Raw genomic sequence first — 22,796 nt, 5'->3', positions numbered from 1 at the left:
ACTCCCGCAGCCCTGAGAGGGAGAACCACGAGGCCTGGACAGAGTGGGGACCCCCACAGCTTTAGAAGGGGAACCACCACCTGGTTTTAGCAGAGATCCCGATGACTCAGCGGAGGGTGCCGGGAACCCAGGGAGGTCTCCCAGTCGAGGTGGAGTATTAACTGGGAAGAACCAGAGGACTGCCTGAGCCATGGACTTCTATTTCCTTTCCTGAGATACAGTACTCTGGACTGGGCAAAGGGGGAAGGAAGGAAGGACTGTGTGTGTTTGTGGGTGTTTTGAGGGACTTTAGGATTTTTGATGAAGACATTAGGTCCCTACTTTAAGTTTGTATAGCATTAAATAAACATTTCCTTTCCTTTTCACGAATCTCTAGCATTGAGAGACGTCTTTCTTCTGGTGGCGGACATAACGGACCCGGGGCCTTCTTTCAATAACAGTATATCATCCCAGGCCCCCCTTGTCTGTTCTGTAACATGTGGAGTATAGGTATAAATTTAAAGGTTATTTTAAGACAGTCACTCTTAATTTTTTAACTCTAAAATAAGAAATGAATTCACCAAATGAAGGCTACTCCAAGCCCCAAGCAGAGTTAATATAAACCAGCACACACCTGGCAAGAACAGAGTGAAAGGAGAACTTCAAAGGCAAAGAGGAAAATCATAAAGCTTTAACAAAAACAGACAGATTACCTGCTTTAAAAAAAACACAATTAGACTGACAACACACTAAGCCTCTGCTGCAAAAAAATGAAGTAATACTTTCAAAGTGCTCTGGAGAAATAATGGTATTATGACTGGCCAAGTATTTTATATTAGCTGTCATTCAAATTTGAGGGGAAAATATAATGATTTTTACTTTCTAAACCAAGTTTTCATTTTGAACCATTTAAAATCTCTAAAAAAGTTGCAAAAACAGTATAATGAACATTGTATATGGATTACCTAGAATCATTACAATTAATAGTTTCTACATTTGTTTTCTCCTTTTGTTCTATCAGTCTACCTACCTACCTATCTGTCTCCATATACGATTTTCTCTCTGATAATCATTTCAGATTATCTTGCATACTCCATGACACTTGACTCCTGACCACTTCATTTTATTTTTCCTAAGAATAAGGGTATTCTCCGTGGAAACCATAATCCATGATAACACTCAAGAAACTTAATATTGTATACATAATATGATATAATAAAATGTATTGCTGTACAGTCCATACTCAAGCTTCTCTTGTTTGTGTAATAATGTTTTTTTTACAGTTGTATGTGTCCAAGATCATCCAAAGTCCAATAATGCATCATGCACTGCATCTGGTTGACAGGACTCATTGTGTTGTCAGCTTTCCTTTCATCCAGAACTAACTCTTCATCTTTTTTTTTTTTTTCTGGCCTAGACATTTAGAGAATTCCTAAGTTTATATCATTATTTCATTTTAAATTCTTAAATTTGCCAGTATATTATAATCAATACTATATTATAATCAACTTAATCTATGCAAATATATATTTTATCTGACATGTTTAAGTAACAGTGTAGTGAACTCCTGGTCTTGGTTACTATCACACAAGTATAAAAATACTCAGTTTTGTAAGTCAGGTAGACTTTCTGAATTAGTTGCTTCTTTCTTCTTCTCTTTCTCTTTCACTCATTTTTTGACAAAATGAAAATAACACTTCCTTTATTATTACATCAAGAAATGTCCATTTTTAAGTTTTTTAAAATTTAGTGAGTTATGCTAAGGATGAAGTACAACATGCACTCTTACAATTGACAAAGATCCTTTGCCTGACCAAACTTTAGTCAGGCTCCTAACCTCCTAGGCCCATCTGGGCACTTTCTTATAAATCTTGTTTTAGCAATAATCCTGCTAATTCAGTTTAGCCAGAATATCCACCTTGATGTCTAATCACCTCAATATTTGACCTGGTTCCCATTCCCCACTACCCCCCAGGCAATGTCTGATCACCTGGCCTCTTCAGCAAGAATCCCATTAGGCCATTTTAGCCAGAATAACCTTTAGTCAATTTCCATCCACTACACCTTGAGTATAAATTGCCATGTGCCCATGCTGTGTTTGGAGTTGAGCCCATTCTGCATGGAGGTCTCTTTTCTCCTATTGAAATAATTCTGGATAAAACCTGTTTTCACTGCTTTAACTACTATTCAGCTCTGTTTTTTCTTTGACATAACCCACCTTCAGTATTTTTGTGTGTATCCATTCACAGTAACACTCCCATATTCATTTCATTTATGGTATTTTTCAACATCTGTAATTTCTTGTGTATTTATTGACTTACATGCTTAGTTTTTTCTACCATACCAGAAAGTTGAACCTAGACCTTTTTGGTCTTGTTCATATTCTATCTTCAGTATTATCCTGCACTAAAGACATACAGGACATTCATTATATCATTTCATTCTGATGTTTTCCATATTAGTGCTACTGGAATCTATTCTCTTTGTTTCTGGCTCCACTGTCATTCCCCTATCAGACTTTCACAGTTTCTTTCACAGCAACACTATGTATTTATAAGTCTGTCAGAAAGAATAGGCTATTTCCAATGTCACATAGTTTGTTTTTGAAACCCCAAAAGAAAATCACTCGAGAGTAAAATCCACTTGAAGATTCGCAATAAAAATATCCCACCAACAGAGTTAGTTTCTAGCAGACTTTTCCAGAGCTGGTTGCTAGCTGACCCCAGGTATTTGAATAAAGACAGTGGCATCTTTCTGTTATTTTCATACATATACTCTTGGAAAGAGTTTACCCCTTTGCTGGGGTAAAATGTGGTTTTTTAGATCTGTAAGAATTCAAGCTGTACTCTTGCACTTTCTGGTATTCTTTAATGTGGAAATTAGGGCATTGCGTCTCACACCAGCCGATGGGAACCATGTGGACACCTGATCCACTGAAGGCCACCACCAGCCCTAGTTCATTTTTGGCAGTGGTCAGGAAGTAGTTGGACTCTGTGCATCACCTAGGGAGATCACTTTGGCCAAAACAATGTCACCTGGGCAAAAACTCTTAAATTTCAGCCTTGTCTCTTTCAGTAGCTTAAACATCTTTCTTGTGGATAGTTCCTCGAAAAGAGTTAAGTGGTGTGGACCCCACATAGTGTCTGTGTACTTTGGCAGCGAGTGAATTGATGCTAGAGATCTTACAGGTTCCAATAGCTCCCACATTTGGCAGTGATTGGGACTCTGTTTCTCTTAGCACAGACATGACAGAACATGGGTCATTCTTGCTGCTTTTTGTCATGCAGCCAGCAAGCCATGGAAAGATGTAGTGGTGCCAGGGGTAGGTGCCTCTGTCTGGGCAGCCCTCTCCAAGTTACACAGATGTTGGCTGTGGATGCAGTACCCCATGGGTGGTGCCATGACTGCCACTATCCCAAGTCCCTGGACAGTGTCATTTCTCTTTAGAACATTGCAATAGTTTCTTTCCCTTCGGTGGCAGCCTGAAAAATCACCCCCAAATTTTCCCTCCGCCTTCGAGAAGATGCTCTTAATCACATATTTTAATACTCTGCTGCATCAGAGTAAGGTTTTGTTTTGTTTTTATTATTTATTTTTAGATCTCTTCTTTTTTTCTTAGGTATTTAGCTAAAGGTTTGTCAGTTTTGTTGATCTCCAAACATCAAATCTTACTTTTATTGATTTTTTTGCTTTTTCATTCTCCATTATTTAATTTATGTTATAATCTTTATGTTTTTCTTTCTTCTACTAACTCTAGGGTTAGTTTTTTTTTTCTTTTTCTAGTTCCTTGTGGTGTAGGGTGAGTATGTGTATCTGAAGTTCATAGGAATCACGGCAGTTTACTATTAGAAGTTGTTTTGGACACTACCTAGTCCCTTCACCTAATGTTATATGTGAAGCAATTGATCACAGAATAATGGAAAGCTTTCCACACAGCCATGTAGTTGGTCTCTAATCAGCTAGCATTTTGAGATGTATTCCATGCCAGTCTCTTTCTTTACATGTGTTCCCTCTTATAATACCAATGGCAGTCCTATAAGTGAGTCAGTATTGTATTAACAGATAACACATATAAGACAGAAGAGGTTGAGAGAGGGAGGTTCTTAGGGTTCCAGAATCATCAAAGGAGTTGACATTCAAACTTAATAGGCTGAAGAAGGTCTCCCAAATCTCCTCCCCCTGCTCTTTCTATCATTCTGTGATGCTCTCTCTGGACCAGTGGACTCTTTTGTACTTCTGAGTCAGTTATCAGCTGCTTTTCAGTTGTATTTGAGTAGTGTTTGCTTGTTTTCTTTAAAAGCAAACAGACAAACTCATGACTCCTTGATACCATTTCATCCTTGAGGTTTCCCAGTAGCTTACAACGTGCTTTCAGGGTTTGCACTTTAAGCTATTTCGGTTAGCAACTCTTTTTTCCTCTGATTTTACAATTTCTTTTGGCTCAACCCATAAAAGAATGGGCTTGTAGTCTCTGAGTCACACATTTGTGGCCTCCGTATCTTCCCAGTTGTTAGGGTTTCTCTACCATTCTTTCCATTGAATTGATAGGAATCTAGTTCTAATAAAGGAATTACAAAATCTGATGGTTTCCTGTGCTATAAACCTTCTCCAGCTTGCAAAGGGAGACTCCACAGGAGGCTGCCTCAAACTCGCACTTTCCTGTGGAATGCCACAATGTCACTTGACAAGCACACCACTTCACAATGCAGGAGCTCAGGCACAAGTGCCACTCCTCTTAACCTCTCCTCACCGGAGAAAAGCCCTGAGGGCAACTTCTCTTTGGTGTGAAAAGAGGCTCCAGTAGCTGCTTTACAGATTCTGATGAGTATCAGTAACTAACAGCAGGATCAAGGATAGATAGAGGGAGAGTTATCAAAGTAGGAGGGTAGGAACTATACACCAGCACTGGCATCCCCTTATCAAATAATCATACATAATTAAATTGGGAAGGGAAAAATGCCTTTTTAAAAACAAGCACAAAAAGTATTATTTTGGAGACTGGTAGAATGTAAGCAAGCCAGCTAGCTATTCATGCCATAGCCAGAAGTTCAGACAGAACTAAATTATGCTTCAGATTAATGTATCGGTCAGTTCAAAGGTTAGACAAACAGCTGTTTCTCAAGGAGGTGCACTACAAAGCTTAACTGTTCATTGGAAGGTCTGTAATGGTCTCAATGGATTCCCAGAGGAGTCACTGTTATTTGTTTCTGATTGGGAGATATCCCAAACTGACTCCATGCTACTAATGACCTCTACTGCTAGGGCATGAGGGTGACACTCTGGAGCCAGTGCAATTTTACCAGTCTCTGGGAAAAAAAGGAGAGAAAGAAAGAAAAAACCACCCACACATACAACATGTTTTTAGTGACTCAAGGATTACCCACAACCCTGCAGTTTGGAATGGGTAAAAGAATGCTGGAGAGTCAAGAGGTCTGCCTTCTTATTTCTGCAAAAAATGTAAAATAACTTAAAATAGTAAGCTATTCAAGAATGTGGTTTATAGTAGTCAGGTTTGATTTGATGCAAAACTATGTAACTGGTAGTAAAAAAAGGAATGGAATAAGTTACATTTTTAGTCAATATTTACTATCATTCTCTTGATTTTGAGATACTTGAATAACTCTTCATAGTAAGCTTCTGTTAAATGAAAATTAAAATACACTCTAAAAAAGGACACAGAAAGGAGGGAAATAATTTAAATTAAAGTTGTGGATTGCAAAATAATATATATTTAAATGTGATTATACTTAGAGAAAAAATATTAAAATTCACATCCCAGAAAGAAAATGTAGGAACTTCTTAAAGAGGTCCTGAGAGATTTACAGAGATCCTTGTGATGAGTTTAAATGTCTTCAAAAGCATGACCCAATTTTTTGTTTTCTTCTTTCTCAAATATTCATTATTTACTCAATGTAAGACACTTACCACTGGTTTTTAATTTCTTATCTTTATGTTTCTTTAGCACAAGAACTTCTAAGGTCATTTGGATTTTATCTTATCTATAAGTTCTCTGTTGTTTTGAGATTAATAAATATCCTCTCCAAATTTATTTCATTCCACAGGATCATTCAACATTTGCTAAAATCAAAATAAAATTCTCAAGTACCTAGAAAGAGAGCATCTTCAGATTTCAGGGAATAAAGGAGAAAAGTTTCTTAAGATGTGGTCTCTACCTAGAAAAATCCCAGCATGAAACTCACAATTTTCCTGGGAGGTGAGGGCGGAAAATTAATTGCATCTCAGATATTAATTTATCCAAGTATCAAATGTGTATCCATTCGAGTGCTCATTTATTCAACAAATATTTTCATGTTCTGTCTTAGAGTTAGGATGTTAGAATAGATCCTTAACAGTTATGAAATAATGAGATAATTCCTAGCTTGTATCAGTGTGAAGATAATTAATTTGACCTAAGAGGCAGTTGTTGAGAAATGAGATTGGTAATAGGGAAAATTTGGAATGATTAAAGGAACAACTTGGAAAGGACTACCTCAAAATTGAGAATGAGTAAGTTAGAGCACGGTAGTGTCTCTGGTAGAAATAAGGATGTGGAAAGGAAACCAGTTTGAGAGAGTAAGAGTACTGAATTAAAAATGCTACTTCCTAGTAGCATTTTTACTAGGCAGGTAAAGATAAAAAACCTGAAAATGGAGAACTGAAGAGACCTAGAGATGGTTTTGAGAGTCATAAATTGGTAATTCCACTAGAAAATAAGCAAGAGATGAATAAAAGGACTATTGTAATAAAAGGGGTCCATTCGAATTCCAAAAGTTTATATTTTCAATAAATGTGTTCATTGGATTAGCGGCACCGTGAAGTCCATAGGTACGGAAAACTCAGGACTGCGACTGAGAATCATCACAGTGGAAAATCAACAGGTCATACTGGCCAGGGTTTTGGTGAAGTAGATAACCAGGTGATGCAAGACAGGAAGAAAGGAAAGCAACTCAGAAGAGCACTTTATATCCCAGGTGTATTTCTTAATACCATGTGTCTCAAGAAGTTTAGCTGGGCTGGCAGGAGAAAGAAGCTATCAGAAAGGGGGCAAAATCACATAATGAAAAATATACTGTGGTTCCCCAATCACTCTCAGCCATAACTGTTACCATCTATGAAGTAAGGCTATTCTGCAGATAACATGAGACATTTTATATAAGCCCATTATATACGGGGTTTTGTATATAGACAGACACTCAGGGGTGGGCAAAAGTAGGTTTACAGTTCTGAGTACACGAAACAGTTTTTTCTTGTATTATTATTTAGTAACTATTGTATTATTTATTTGTATTATAACTGTAAACCTACCTTTGCCCACCCCTGTGTGTATATGTATGTATATATATAATGATTTTAATGTTATAATATGTATGATTCTCATTCTGTCTTCTTGCACAATGCATTAACATGCTGCATGCTTAATACATATTTGATAAAATCAATTGAGTTAATAAATAGTGTCTGTAGTAAGGGAACACTTCTTTTGTGATTTTGTGATGTAGTTACACATTTGATTGAATTGTATGAGCTGTATTCTGTCTCTGGGTGAGAGAAACTCATAGAAGACTGAGCTCAAGCTTTCAGAAAGGTCATTGGGAATACTGTTCAAGGATGTAATAGAGCAAATACAAACCAGGTGCTGAATTAAGAGGAGGAGAAGCTGAAAGAGGTAATGAGCTCTTTGTTTTTGATTCTGAACCTCTCAAGCACAAGGCAGTGTGTCTTATTCATCTTTATATCTATAGTGCCTAGAAAAAAATGCCTATCATTTAATTAAATTGGAAGAGGGATGCAGTATAAATCAGTGGTATATTTCAAATAAAAAAGATATGATTATAGAAGAAGCACTTAGGAACCAAGAGTAAGATCTCTCCTTAATCAATTCATTCATTCATTGACAACTGTGGAATACCTAATATGTGCCAGACCCTCTTCTAGACACCAAGGATATGAAAACAAACAAGGTTGACAAAATATCTGCTATCCCAGTGCTGAATTCAATCAGAGAAGATATATAGTAGGTACACTTGACCCTTGAATAACACACACTTGAACTGCACAGGTCCATTTACTTATAATTTTCTTAATAACATTTTATTTTCTCTAGCTTACTTTATTCTAAGAATACAATATATAATGCACATAACATACAAAATATGTGTTCATTGACTATGTATGTTATAAGGTCAACAAGGCTATTAGTAGTTAAGGTTTTGGGAGTTGGAAATTACACGTGGACAGTCCACTGTGCGGCAGGGCAGTGGAAGTTCTGTGCTCTTAACACCCACATTGTTAAAGGGTTAGCTGTACAAAGTTCACTGAAATATCAAAAGGTGAAGTCTTTATGGTAAAGGATTTGAAGCATATTGAATCATTTGAGAAAAGTCAAGTTTAAGGAAAGACAAACAGGTAGTATGAGAATATAGAAAAAGGTTAAGAAAAATGGGATATAACAACACCAATGATAAAATGCTGGCTTCAACAGACATAATCTGTTAGTCTAGTGTTTTGTCAACCAACTGCTACAGATGGCTTGAAATGGACAGATCAATAATTCTCAATATTCTAAGAACCAGTGAAACATGCAGATTCACCAGAAATACTGATTCACTAGGTTTCAGTGGGAAGTAGGAGTTACAGTGAATGACATAGATCATTCTGACGATGTTAGTGCTCAGAATTTATTTTGAGAAACAAGGAACTCAATAGAAAGAACCAGGGACACGGAAGTAAGGAACAAACTGACAGTGACCTGAGGGGAGGGGCACGGGGATAACAGGGGAATAACAGGGACTCTAACAGGGGCAGAGAGGAGGGGAAAGGTCAAGTCAAGGAACTTGTATAAAGGACCCATGGACAAAGACAACAGAGGGGGGAGGATTGAATGTGGAAGGTGATGGGTAGGTAGTGCAGATGAGAGTAATGGGGAAAAAAATGGGGATAACCATAATTAAACAACAATAAAATATTGTTAGTTAACTAATTAGGAGAATAACCACATGTAACGGGTGGAATACCTAGGATGAAGGAAATGGAGTTGATGTATTTTAGAGCCAGAAATGGGCTGAAATTAGCACTTGCTGGCAGCCCGAATGGATCCATATTTTTCTGCCTAATCTGCTTTTCTCTAGAATTCTGACTAATTCCAAAGTAGATTTAAAGGTTCCGTTGAAGATAAGGTTTTAAGTCTTTATATTTGTGGAAACCAGAGGAAAAATACATTCAAATGAATAAATTGATAGTGCTGCTTATAGAATGCTATTTTAGGAGAAGAATATAAAGGAGAAGGAATAGTAGCCATCAAAATATTTCACTCTATTTTATATTTTATGGTTTCTCTAGATAAAAATAAGATAATTTTTTTTATATTGTAATTTCTATTTACTATGGGAGCTTGATAGTTTGTAGTTCATTTAACTTCAAGTATCTATGATTTAAGTTTTTTAGAACTTAGAATGTATCTGACTAGAAGAAAACTGAATAAATAGATATATTTCATTTGTAAGAAATATATATCTATTTATTATACTCTAAAAATAATAGGATATTTTTAAGGAAAAAGAGAAGTTTTTTTCCACTTTAACATTAACTTACTTTTTAAAAATATAAAGACGGTATTCAGTTTAAGTTATTGGCAAGAATAGTTTCAACATTGTGAATTTATGGCATCTCCTAATCTGTTTTTGTATTATATTGTAAGAAATATATTGTTATTTTAAACTCAAGCAATTATGACAGGTATTATCAAGTTACAGCTTCTATCTCCTTTAAATAGGTGAATCTGGCCATGGACTCTCAGACTTTACAAGGCTCCTGAAGATATTAATGATTAACTGACAGAGACACAGGACGAAACAACTCGGGACCTTCAGCAGGGACCCAAAGAACTCTCTACTCATTTTCATTGAACATGTTGATAAGTTTCAGAAATCTTAATAGTCTTCCCAACTTTGCCTCTGTTTCTTTTGTGACACTAAAATATAAAGACATTCTGTTCTTATCTTCCTAGGGAGTTGGCCGAATTCTTGAGAAGGAAAATCATGATTCAGTATTTGAAAGTACATGAATGAAAAGAAAAACAAAATTAAAAAGAAGTTGTATGGCACCATCCTGTTGCTTTTATGAATTATCTTTAGCTTTTCAATTACATAAGACTATGGCTTGTTTGCAGTAAGGTAAAACAAAATCTTTGGAGTTTTTAAACTTAGTAACAACAGAGAGGCTGAATATCATTTATAAAACCACTCAGAGTGAAGTAGATGTGTGTGGTGTTGATAGATAATCAATCTAATATTAATGTGTATATTTTAACATGCAAATTGGCAACATTCTAGCAGAAAATGGCTTTTGGTGTCTCACAAAAGTCGGAGAGTTAGCACTGATCACAGTGATTCAATGGAGAAAGATTCAAAAGCCAGCACCCGATGCTCTATTCTTACTTCTCCAACAATTTGTCACTGTAGATTTCATGAAAAACATTAAAATATTACTGAACTCTCCTACATTGTAAGTTTAAGGAAAATATTTTCAAAACCATATTTAACATACATGCTTTAGTTGATTTCATAATTTATGGAAAAACATAAAATTACTTATTTAGTTATGTTATTTATGAAGTAAACCTAGTTTTTATTTCCCTTTCATTTTTTGGATCTTTTTTAAAATTATATTTTATTGGTTATGCTACTACAGTGGTCCTGATTCTTCCCTCTTTGCCCTCCCTCCACCCAGCACTGCCTAGTCCCCCAGGAAATTCCCCCACTGTTGTTCATGTCCATGGGTCATACATATAAGTTGTTTGGCTTCTCCATTTCCTATACTGTACTTCATATCCCCATGGCAATTCTGTAATCACCTGTTTGTATTTCTTACTCTTCCCCACCCCCATCAGGCAACCATCAAAACACTCTCCATATCCATGATTGTCTCTGTTCTTCTTGTTTGCTCTGTTTTTTTAGATTCAATTGTTGATAGATTCCTATTTTATATCACTTTATTGTTTATAGTTTTGATCTTCTTTTTCTTAAATAAGTCCCTTTGGACTTATTTGTTAATGACTAACTCTGTTACTGTTTTTTTCATATGGGAAGCTCTTCGTCTGCCCTTCGATGCTAAATTATATCTTCGCTGGGTACAGCAATCTTGACTGTAGGTCACTGCTTTTCATTACTTTGAATATTTCTTGCCAATCCCTTCTGGCCTACAAAGTTTCTTTTGAGAAATCAGCTGAAATTCTATTGGAACTCACTTGTAGATAACGAATTGCTTTTCTCTTTCTGCCTTTTTCTCTTTATTTTTAACCTTTGACATTTTGATTATGATGTGTCTTGGAGTGGGCCTCTTTGCATCTACCATGTTTGGGTCTTGCTGTGCTTCCTGAGCTTGCATGTCATTTTCCTTCACCAAATTAGGTAAGTTTTCTTTCATTATTTTTTTCAAATAGATTTCCAATTTCTTGCTCTTTCTCTTCTCCTTCTGGCACCCTTATGATGTGAAACTTGGCCTCTTGAAATTGTCCCAGAGGATGCTTATACAATCCTCTTTTTTTTTTTATTCTTTTTTCTTCTTGTTGTTCTGATAGGTTGTATTTTGCTTCTTTATGCTCCATATATTTGATTTGATCCTCAACTTCATCCACTCTACTGCTGTTTCCCTGTAAGTTGTTCTTTATTTCAAGGAGTATATCCTTTGTTTCTGAGTGGATCTTTTTTTTTTTTTTTTTTGCTGTTGAGGTCCTTACTAACTTCCCTGAGCATCCTTATAACCAGTGTTTTGAATTCTGAATCTGATAGACTTCTTATCTCCTTTTTATTTAGTTCTTTTTCTGGAGTTTTGATCTGTTCTTTCATTTATGCCATGTTTCTTTGTCTCCTCATTTTGGCAGCCTCCTAATGTTTGCTTCTATGTATTGGGTAGAGTTGCTTTGACTCCATGTCTTTGTTGTGTAGCCTAATGTAGTAGGTGTCCTGTAGGGTCCAATGTCACACTCTTCTATCAACCAACTTGGGCATTTGAAGTGTGCCCTTCATGTGGGCTGAATACACCCTCCTCTTGTAGTTGAGCCTTGGTTGCTGTTGGCAGATCAGTGGGAGAGATTTACCCAGACCAGTCAGCTACAAGGAGTGGCTGTGCCCACTTATCACCAGCCTCTGCCCTCCATGGAGGATCAGCTGTGCAGGGGCAGGGTGGTGGTCCTTGATGTTGTCTATAGCTGTCCACTGGGTGCACTGACCATGGGGTTTCCTGGGTGGTGCAGGCCAAGGTCAGCTCCCACCTGCATTTTGCCCAGGGCCACCCTGCATGAGCTATAAAGCAATCTGAGATGGATGCTACTTGTACTGGACTTGGAGATTCCCAGGTGAAGCCAAGCTGTGAACCAAGGCTGGTTGCTGCTGGCAGCAGGCATGGATCTCACTAAGACCAGCTGTTATATATTTGATAGGATTTAGGAAGTTGTGAAGCATAAGCCAAGACTAGCAATTCATTTGGGAAAGCAGCTTGGGTGGGCCTGTAAGTTGGGTGGGCCTGTAAGTTGGGTGGGCAGAGCCTCTGGGGATCTCCAAGGTAGATTAAACGGTGTTAGCCAGGTTGATGGACACTCAGATGCGGCACCAGCTTGCCAGTTCTGTAGGGGGAGAGTATAGAAAAGGGACAATGACCTCTGCTCACCTTGATGCCAGATACTTTGGTTGCTCCTTGTGTACCACTGGTGCCTTTCAAGCTGCTGCCTGACACTATAGCTCAAAGGGAGTAAGTCTAAATAGGTGAGCCCATATGTGAGTTTTTTAAGAGAAACTTCTTGGGGCTCCAGCAGTTTCTTCTACTGACTCAATCCCTGCTGCTTCTTGAAGTCAGAAGTTGTGGGGACTTATCTTCTTGGCACTGGAACCCTGGCCTGGGGCGTGGTGTAGGGCTGGGGATATCCTTCCCGTGAGATATTCTTTCCATGGGTGGGGGACCAGGCCATTCTGCATCTGTGCCCCTCCTACCGGGCTGGATGAATGTGGTGTCTTTAATTCTGTAGTTGTCAGACTTCCATTCAACATGATTTCTGATAGTTCTAAGTGACAGTTCTTTTATATTTTAGTTGTAATTTTGAAGTGGTTGTACAAAGAGGCAAGCCATGTCTGCCTATGCCACCATCTTGACCAGTAAACCTGGTTTTATACATTGTTACTCTACTTAGTGGTTTAGAGTATATCACCCGATTGTATTATTATCCCCCAAACTTTCAGCTTTGCACTCATAATACCTTCAATGGCTATATTTCTAGTTGGAAAAATGTCTAATTTCTTTAGAATAAGAATCTACATTTTGTTTTGAGAGTGCCATGATTAACACAGCAAATATCATCACACACACTTTCTAAATCAGGAATCTTCATTCACCTCAGCCCAAATCAGGAATGGTTGATCCATATCTTCCACTTGGGGATGAGAATGAAGATTGTTTCCTCAGTGGCAGGAGGAAAAACTGAATTGTAGGCAAAGGAATTATGGTCAACAATAAATTACTTTCTTCTCTTGACCAGTTCACTGTTCCTTTCTCAGGTCTTTCTGCTCACAGTACAGTAGAAAAAGTACTAGTTCTCACTTTTAAAGGAACAAAACCAAAGAGCCCACGGCGTCCTGATTGTAAACTCTGATTGTGGAGAATAACACCAGCAGCATGTCCTGCTGACCAGTGCTGCAGTCTCAATAACTCTGTTTGTAAAGGTTTGAAGATAAAGAGAGCTCAGAACCCCATTTCCCTTCCATATCCCGGGGATTAATGTTGTCCTTTGCTCTTCATGTCAAGCCAGCCCAAAGGAATAGACAGGGACAGTCAGTGCAATCAAATTAGCAAATGGGTACAGCTGCCCCACTCATTTTCACCAGCTCCAATGATGATATTGCAAGTTTGATGTCAAAACACTAGCAGCTTCCATCTTCATATGTGTAAAAATAATAATGACAATATTCAGGTAACTCAGACATCCAAGGCAACCTCTGTGATGTGCACATGAGCACAATGGGAATCAAGTCACAATCAGAGAATTAGAGTAAGTTCAGCAAAATGTAATTCCTGACTCAACACTGCACATGAATCCCTGAGCTGTCAGAAGAGAATTAGCAATGTATTTGGTAATTGAATAATTTTTGTAACTCTTGACATGGCATAGGAAAGACGGGTTAATTTATCTTAATGTGGTTCTTATTTTATTTTTTAAAAAACTAGATAACTCAGTGGAGCGATTAACATTCTAAAGCAACAAATGATCATATTACTGCCAGGTCCTGGCTTACTGTGAAGTCTCCAAGGTAAAAGGCTTTGAGCCGATAGTGAAACTCCATCCTCTTGGACTTAGGTATGGCTCCTCATAAGGTAGCTTGTCTGGTGCCCTGCTGTTTGGAAGTGACCCCGAGGCAGCAGTGGAAGATGAAGTTTCAGCAGGAGAGACTGAGAAGCTCAGAGGATTTGCTCTGGGTTGCAGGGACTCTTGCCTATGAGTGATAATTTCCAAAGAAGGCTTCACTGGTAATATTAAATAATTGTGACTGTTTCGCTCTTTTGCTCTGAGATGGTGATGATGGTCTATGAATCTAAATAATGTGTTGACTCTGGATGGCAACCCTGCAAATTTTTAGAAGTAGGGAAACGTCATACCGGGTCTTGAAAGACATAACTCAGACATGCAAAATACATTTACTCAGACATTCCTCTTTCTCTCAATCTCTCTTTCCTTCTCTTTCCCCCTGTCAGGAAATTACGCATTGCATGAAGTAAAATTGAATCTCCAGGATTTTTTTCTCCCGGTTATATTTTCCTTAGTTATCATATAAAAGAAATATGATACAAGGGTGGGACCCCCCAAACAAGAATTATCAATTATCCTCTGGAGGATGGGCCCCTCCCTTGTAGTGCAGGCTTCCCGTGCTAGGTGAGCGTTCTAGAAACCAATCTGCATCAGTGTACCAGCTGGCATTGCTGTGAGAGGTTGCGTTCAACTTTGGTGAATTTTTTTTTGAAGACTCTTTCAGTGCATTTGCCCATTTTATGGATGATTTAGGAATGCACTTGCCCCCACCAAACTGAGTGTTCAGCAGTTTTTGACAAAAAACAGCATGACCCCTGAGGGTGTGCTCCACCCTCCCTATTCACCTGATTTTGCCCCCAGTGACTTTTTGTTTGTTTGTTTCCCCAGATAGAAAAAGTCCTCAAGGGGATATGTTTTGCCAATGTGGAAGAAGTAAAACAAAAAAAAAAAGCAGAAGCAAAAAAAGGCATCAAAATTGATGTGTTGAAAAAGTGTCTTGAGTACCAGAAAAAGTCTCAATAGGTTTGTTGCATCAAATGCAAAGTACTTTGAAAGTGACTGAAGTTTAAACATTTCTGAATAAATACACAATTTAAATAAATTCTGGATTTGGGGGGAGTTCCCCATCATTCACAAGAGAAATAATATGGAAAGTTGACTTTTCTAGCCATTAAAGTTTTCTATTTCTCTGAATAAATTAAGTTATAATATGAAAATTTCAAAGCCAGTGGTTTCTCCTTGTTGAAAGTCATCATTTAGAGATTTGCTACTGCTGCCAGGTGATTTTATACTTTAATACTGTGGACATTGTCTTGGTGCACCATTGCATTTATAATAAAAATACTGGCTTGCATTTGGGAAAAGCTTAATATAAATTCAGAGTTAGGCCCACATAAATGATGTCCCCCCAGCCCTGGCTGCCTGAAGAGTGAATGGGGAGGGTGGAGGGAGGAAGAGTTCCTTTGTACACTGAAACTTGCCACATGGGATCTTGTCTCAGTGAACCCTCTGCTGTTACATAGGCTGAGAATTTGGCCTTGGAGCTGAATGAGCTGCTGAAATCTGATCAGCTAAAGGCCAAGCTGCAGGAAGCTGTCATCACCTCACAGAGTTTGCAAAACTTAAAAGAAAACCACTTTCGCTTTCAGGGATTGGACTCTCGGCTATTTCTCATAGTGAAGCGTTACAGCAAGCCCCATCTTTTGATGAATTTGGATTGTTTGTTTGTGGTCTTTTGTTTGTTTTGTTTTGTCTTGCCCCATCCTTCATTTTTCCCTTAACCTGTGCTTATATATTCTGGGAGCCTGAAGGCTGGAAGGTTTCATCAGTGAAGATAAGATCTCCTGCAGGTACTTTCTTTCTGGCTGTCTTTCCCTTTTTCACTAATCCTCTCCACTCCTGCCACTGTTGCACAAACCCAAGCCACACCCTGATTTTTGCCAGGATTCACAGAAGTGTTTGGCTTTGAAGTGAGTGTGGGTTATGTGCTGGTGAATCATTTTGTAAATGTGTTTATGCATTTAGCACTAGAAGTAATTCCTTCCTCCTAGAGATGGTTGAGTCAGTGTTTTCCTGCGGGCTCACCTGAGAGGACAACAAACCTGTATTCCATAATGATCACACCTTCCTATATTATATCTTCTTTTTTATGGATTTATTCTGCGAGAGGCAAGAATAAAGTTTGTCTTTTCAAAGAAATTTTGCTGGAAAAATGTTGAAGTTCTATGACTCTTAATTGCAATGTGGCACTTTTCATGTCAAATTTTAAACAGGTTTTTAATGAAATATTGTCTCTTCTTTTTTGCAATGTAAACTTTAACTGTGGAATACATTTATACCAAACCCTTAAAGATATACTACTTTGGGTGTTAGAACAGCCAGTGCACAAAAAGGAAACACTGTCCAGGAGTTTAAAAAGACTTGAAACTTATTTTGGCTGTTTTTAAATGGTTAGTACACAGGTGAGTACTGTGGAATAAAAAGAATGAGTCTTTGGCTTGGAGTTCTTCCATGATTGGTGTGACATTTAAATAATGCAATGGTTGTGGAATGCCTACTCAGAACCTGGAATAATGGACACTTAATAAATGCAAACTGACCACTAACTCCAATGGTCTGAGGCTCCAGATACAACAAACATAATAATCTCAAGAGTAGCCCAATAAAGTAAGGGTAAAACACCAGAGATAGAACAAGAAACACTAAAAGTGTAATCTACTTCATTTAATAACTGTCATAAATATTTTTTCTCTTGATGTTAATATTTCCCCAGCTTGCTTAGAAAGCAGAGATGCTACATTATATGGATCTTCAAATATGGGTCTTGAAAAGGAGAAGGTAGAGGAAGAGAAGGAAGAAGAGAAGGATTAGAGGGAAAAGCAGAGAAAGAAGAGGAGTGAAGAATCATTAACTATATATTATGCTAAGTACTTGAGGTTGTGGACATTACAGCATAGTAAAAATAATTTGGGAGTGAGAAGCCTGGGTTTAAGCCCTGGACTAATATATAATAGCTGTGTGACCACAGGCAAGGGATTTAATGCCTCCAGCCACAATTTCCTCTTCTTTGAAATAGGGATGATAACAGCACCTACCTTTGACTACAATGCACCACATGATCATTTCAATGGATGCAGAAAAAGCATTTGATGAAATTCAATACCCTTTAATGTAAGTAGCTCAGCAAAACTAGGAATAGTAGAAAAGTACCTCAAATAACAAAAGCCAAATATAAAAATCCCACAGCTAACATCATATTCAATGGTGAAAGACTGAAAGTTCTAACTCTATTCAATAAAATGAAGAACAAGGCAAGAATGACCACTCTTGCCACTTCTATTAAACATAATACTGAAATTCACACACAAAGCAATTAGGCAAGGAGGGGAGGAGATGGGCATCTAAAATGAAAAGAAAAATAAAATTATCTCTATTTATAAATGATATGACTCTTAAATATAGAAAATCCAAAATTTTCCACACAAAAACCTGTTAGAACAACAAATTCAAGAAAGTTACAGTATACAAAATCAAGATGCCAAATCAATTGCATTTTATACACTAACAGTTAGTAATCTAAAAATAAAATATAAAAAACAATAGCATAAAAAAGAATAATATACTTAGGAATAAACTAAATGAAGTTATACACTGAAGACTATAAAATGCAGCTGCAAAAAATTACAGGGGACATACATAAATGGAAAGACATCCCATGTTCATAGATTGGAAGACTGAAGATTTTTGAAATGTCCCTACTACCCAAGCTACCTACAGATTCAATGCAATCCCTATCAAATTCCCAATGACCATTTTTTTTTCAGAAAAGGAAAAAGAATCTTAAAATTCATGTGCAATCTCAAGGAACCTGGACTTTAAAATCAGTCTTGAGAAAGAAGAATGAAACTGGAGGCCTCATACTTCCTGATTTCAAAACATACTATAAAGCTACAGTAACCAAAAGAGTGTGGTATGGGCATAAAAAGTTACATATATAGACTAATAGAACAGAGAGCCCAAAAATAAACCCATGAAAACACAATCAAGTGATCTTAAACAAGTATCACAAGAATACACAATGAGAAAAGGATGGACTTTTTGATAAATGATTCTAAGAAACTAGATATTAAAAAGAATGAAATTGGCTCTTATCTTACACTCTATACAAAAATTAACTCAAAGTGTATTAAAGTCTTAAATGTAAGAGATAAACTCTAAATGTACTGGAACAAAACATAAGGGGAAAAAGCATTATGATAGTAGCTTTTGTAATGATTTTGTGGTGGGGGTCTGACACTAAAAATACAGGCAACAAAAATGAAAGTAGGCAAATGGGAGTACATCAAACTCAAAATTTCTGCTCACCATAGAAAGCAATCAATAGAGTGAAAAGGCAATATACCTATGGAGTGGGAGAAAGTATTTGTAAGTCATATATCTGATAAGGCATTAAAATTCAGAATATATAAATAACTCCTAAATATCAATCATATAAAAATTAACCCAATTAAAATAGGGCAAAAGTCTCAAATAGACATTTCTTCGAAGATATACAAATGGCCTAAAAGCATATGAAAAGATGTGCAATATCATGAATCATTAGAGAAATATAAATCAAAAGCACAATGAGGTATCACCTCTATCACCTCATATTTATAAAGATGGCCATGACTAAAATACAATACAATCCCCCAAAACATAAAATAACAAATGTTGAGAATGTGGACCATTTGCCCACTGTTGGTAGAATTGTAAAGTGGTGTGACTACTGTGAAAAACAGTATGGAGTTTCTCAAAAAATTAGAAACAACCATATGATCCAGCAATCTCTCTACTGGGTGTATATCCAACGAATGGAAGCAAGATCTCAAAGAGATATTCATATACCCATTTTATTGCAATATTAGTAAAAACTAGCCCAACATGGGTACAACATAAATGTCCACCCACAGATGAGTGAATAAACAAAATTTGGTCTATGCATAGAATGGAATATTACTCAGACCTAATAAAAGAAATCCTGTCACATGTTACAATGTGGATAAACTTTTAGGGCATTATGCTAAGTGGAATAAGCCAGTCACAAAAAGACAAATACTATGTGATCCCACTTACACGTGTTATCTAACGTAGTTAAATTCACCTGGCTGGTGTGGCTTGGTGGATTGAGTGCTGGCCTGTGGATCAAAGGGTCACCAGTTTGATTCCCAGTCAGGGCACATGCCTGGGTTTCAGGCCAGGTCACCAGTAGGGTGTGTGCGAGAGGCAACCACACATTGATGTTTCTCTCCCTCTCTTTCTCTCGTTCCCTCTCTAAAACTAAATAAATAAAATCTTTAAAAAATAAATAAAATGCTTAAAAAATAAAGTAGTTAAATTCATAGAAACAGAAAGTAGAATAGTGGTTGGCAAGGTAGGAGGATGGGAAGAGAGAAGTTTGTTCAGTGGTCAAAATGTTTCAGTTTGTAAGATTAAAAGAAGTCAGAGTTCTGTTGCACAAAAATGTGAATATAGTTAACACTACTGAATTGTACATTTAAAAATGATAAATTTTATGTTAGGTGTTTTAAAATCACAATTAAAAGTAAAAAATATTAATTAATATAATTATAAGTATGAAATATTGAAGAAAATGTGGGGGAAAAGGCTTAATTTGGCAACTGTTCATTGAACAAAAGCCTACACTGTATTTTCAAAATTAATATTTAAAAATATTTTACTCAAATGTTTCTATTGTACAGCAAAATGTCTGTGATATTTAGTAAATATTTGTTGAGTAAATAAATCTCCCATGCATATATTTTAAAGTGATGTTTTCCAATATTACAAATTTATATAAAATTTCTCCATAGAAACATCTACTTTGTTAGCATTTCCCCTAAATCCTGAAGAGGTTGTTAACCTTTAGATAATATCTGTCTATCTATCCATCTATCTTTATTTATTTTTTAAATTGAATTTATTGAGTTGACATTAGTTCCCAAAACTATACGTTTCAAGCATACAACTCAAATATCATAAGCACACTGCATCATGAGCCCATCTCCCCAAGAGAAATCTCTTTTTGTCCCCATTTCCCCCTCCTTTGACCACCTCCCCCGCCCCCTCTCCCTTTGGCCATAGCCACACTTTTGTCTGTCTCTATGTGTTAAGTATATATGTTTTCTGGTTAATCTTTTCACCTTTTTTCATCCAGTCGCCTAACTCTCCTCCCCTCTGACAGCCATCAGTCCATTCCTTGTATCTATGCCTCTGTCCCTATTTTGTTTGTCAGTTTATTTTGTTCATTAGATTCCACATATATGTGATGAAGTTATGTGGCATTTATCTTTCTCGGACTGTCTTATTTTATTTAGCATAGTAAGTTCCAGGTCCATCCATGCTATTGTAAAGATAAGATTTCTGTTTTTGGGGGTTTTTTTCCCAGCTGAGTCATAGTCCATTGTGCAAATCTACTGCAGACACGGGCTGTTTTCAGATTTTGGCTATTGTAAATAAAGCTGCAGTGAAGATAGAGGTGCATGTATCCTTTCAAGTTAGTGTTTCAGGTTTCTTAGGGTATATTCCCAGCAGTGGGATTGCTGGGTCATAAGGCAGCTCCATTTTTAACTGTTTGAGGAAACTTCATACTGTTTTCCACAGTGGCTGCACCAGTCTGCATTCCCACCAACAGTGCAGTCGAGTTCTCTTTTCTTTACATCCTCACCAGCATTTGTTGTTTGTTGATTAATTGGTGATGGCCTTTTTGGTAGGTATGAGGTGACATCTCACTGTGGTTTTAATTTTCATCTTTCTGATTATTAGTGATATTAAGCATTTTTTCCTATGTCTATTGGCCATCTCTATCTGTAGGTACTCTTTACAGAAGTGTCTTTATAGGTCTTTCATCCATTTTTTAATTGGGTTGTTTTTCTTCCTGGTGTTGAGTTATCTAATTTCTTTTTACATCTTAGAAATTACCCTTTATTAGATGTATTATTGGCAAATATGTTCTCCCATTCAGTGGGTTCCATGTTCATTTTGTTGATATTTCCTTTTGCTATGCAAAAGCTTTTTAGTTTGATGAAGTCCTCATTTGTTTGTTTCTCCTTTGTTTCCCTTGCCCAAAGACATATATTGGCAAAAATACTGCTATGAGAGATGTCTGAGATTTCATTGCCTATATTTTCTTCTAGGATTTTTATGGTTATACAACAAACATTGTATTTTACCCATTTTTGAGTTAATCTTGTATATGGTATAAGTTGGTAGTCTAGTTTCATTTTTTTGCGTGTATATGTCCAATTTTCCCAACACAATTTATGGAAGATACTGTCTTTACTACATTATGTTCTTGCCTCCTTTGTCAAAACATAATTGAGCATAAAGGCATGGATTTATTTCTGGGCTTTCTGTTCTTGCCTCCTTTATCAAATATTGATTGACCATAAAAGCATGGTATTATATCTGGGTTTTCTGTTCTGTTTCACTGATCTATATGCCTATTCTTATGCCAGTACCAGGGTGTTTTGATTATAGTGAACTTGCAGTATAGTTTGGTATTATGTAGTGTGATACCTCCAATTTTTCTAGTTCTCAAGATTGCTAAGGCTACTTGGGGTCTTTTTATGTTCCATAAAAATTTTTGGAATATGTATTCTAGACTTCTGAAATATGCCATTGGTATTTTAATACAAATTACATTGAATCTATACAAAACTTTCTACATGGAAATATCTATTTTATTAACATTTCCCCAAAATCCTAAAGAGATGGTTAGCCCTTTAGATAATTTTTAGAAATAAGCTAACTAAACCTGTTTGGGAGAAACTGTTATGAATCCATAAATTAATTAAAGTGGGAGGAAATCTACATGTATTACCACTTGGAAAAAAAAGAAATTTCATAATGCTTTGTGGAAAAAAAATACCGTGGGGTGGGTGAGAAGCATAAATGGAAACAAAAAATCAAAGATCAGAATAGAGAAAGAAGAGAAAGGTGAAAGGAGGAAGAGGGATTTATATCTCTAGAGGAAATAAATAATAATATGTTTAAATGCAAGAAAATGATCTATGAGTTAAAGATTAAACAATAGTGGGAACATTTACACTAACTTAAATGTAAACTCCACTGAGCTAAAGTAGAAATACAAAATTAACACATTTAGGAAGTATGAAGCGCTTCTTCTAGTTAATGTATAATTGATTTGGTATGAATTAGAATAGTGCTTGTTAGGGGTTATTCACAAATTGAAAGATGAAGTAACTTAAACTAGATCTAGAGAAGTAAATGGAATATAAATAATTTCAGTTAGTACAGTATGCTTTTTAAATGTAAAAATATAGAGACTAAGGGATAGCATACCTCTTATAATATTTACATATATGGTTGAGACTACTCAAAAAATATGCAAATAATCCCCTACATGCCCCAAGCTGTATGAGATATTTTGAAGGACACATATAAAGGTGTATGTCTTTTTATGCCTCCTAAAAATCTCACAATATCCCTCAGAATGGGAGTTACATATGTGAAAAATCTTGAG

General features: G+C 36.6%; 1 pseudogene; it reads right to left on the bottom strand.

The window, feature by feature from the left end:
* Positions 1-2,798: 2,798 nt before the first annotated feature.
* LOC123831126 lies at positions 2,799-3,381 on the bottom strand (annotated as a pseudogene).
* Positions 3,382-22,796: the final 19,415 nt, after the last annotated feature.

This window comes from Phyllostomus hastatus, unplaced genomic scaffold (assembly GCF_019186645.2).
Source record: "Phyllostomus hastatus isolate PE091 unplaced genomic scaffold, TTU_PhHast_1.1 phas_scaffold_1674, whole genome shotgun sequence".
Lineage (NCBI taxonomy): Eukaryota > Metazoa > Chordata > Mammalia > Chiroptera > Phyllostomidae > Phyllostomus > Phyllostomus hastatus.
The sequence above is the reverse complement of the archived record's forward strand: the minus strand, read 5'-3'. Positions and strand labels throughout refer to the sequence as shown.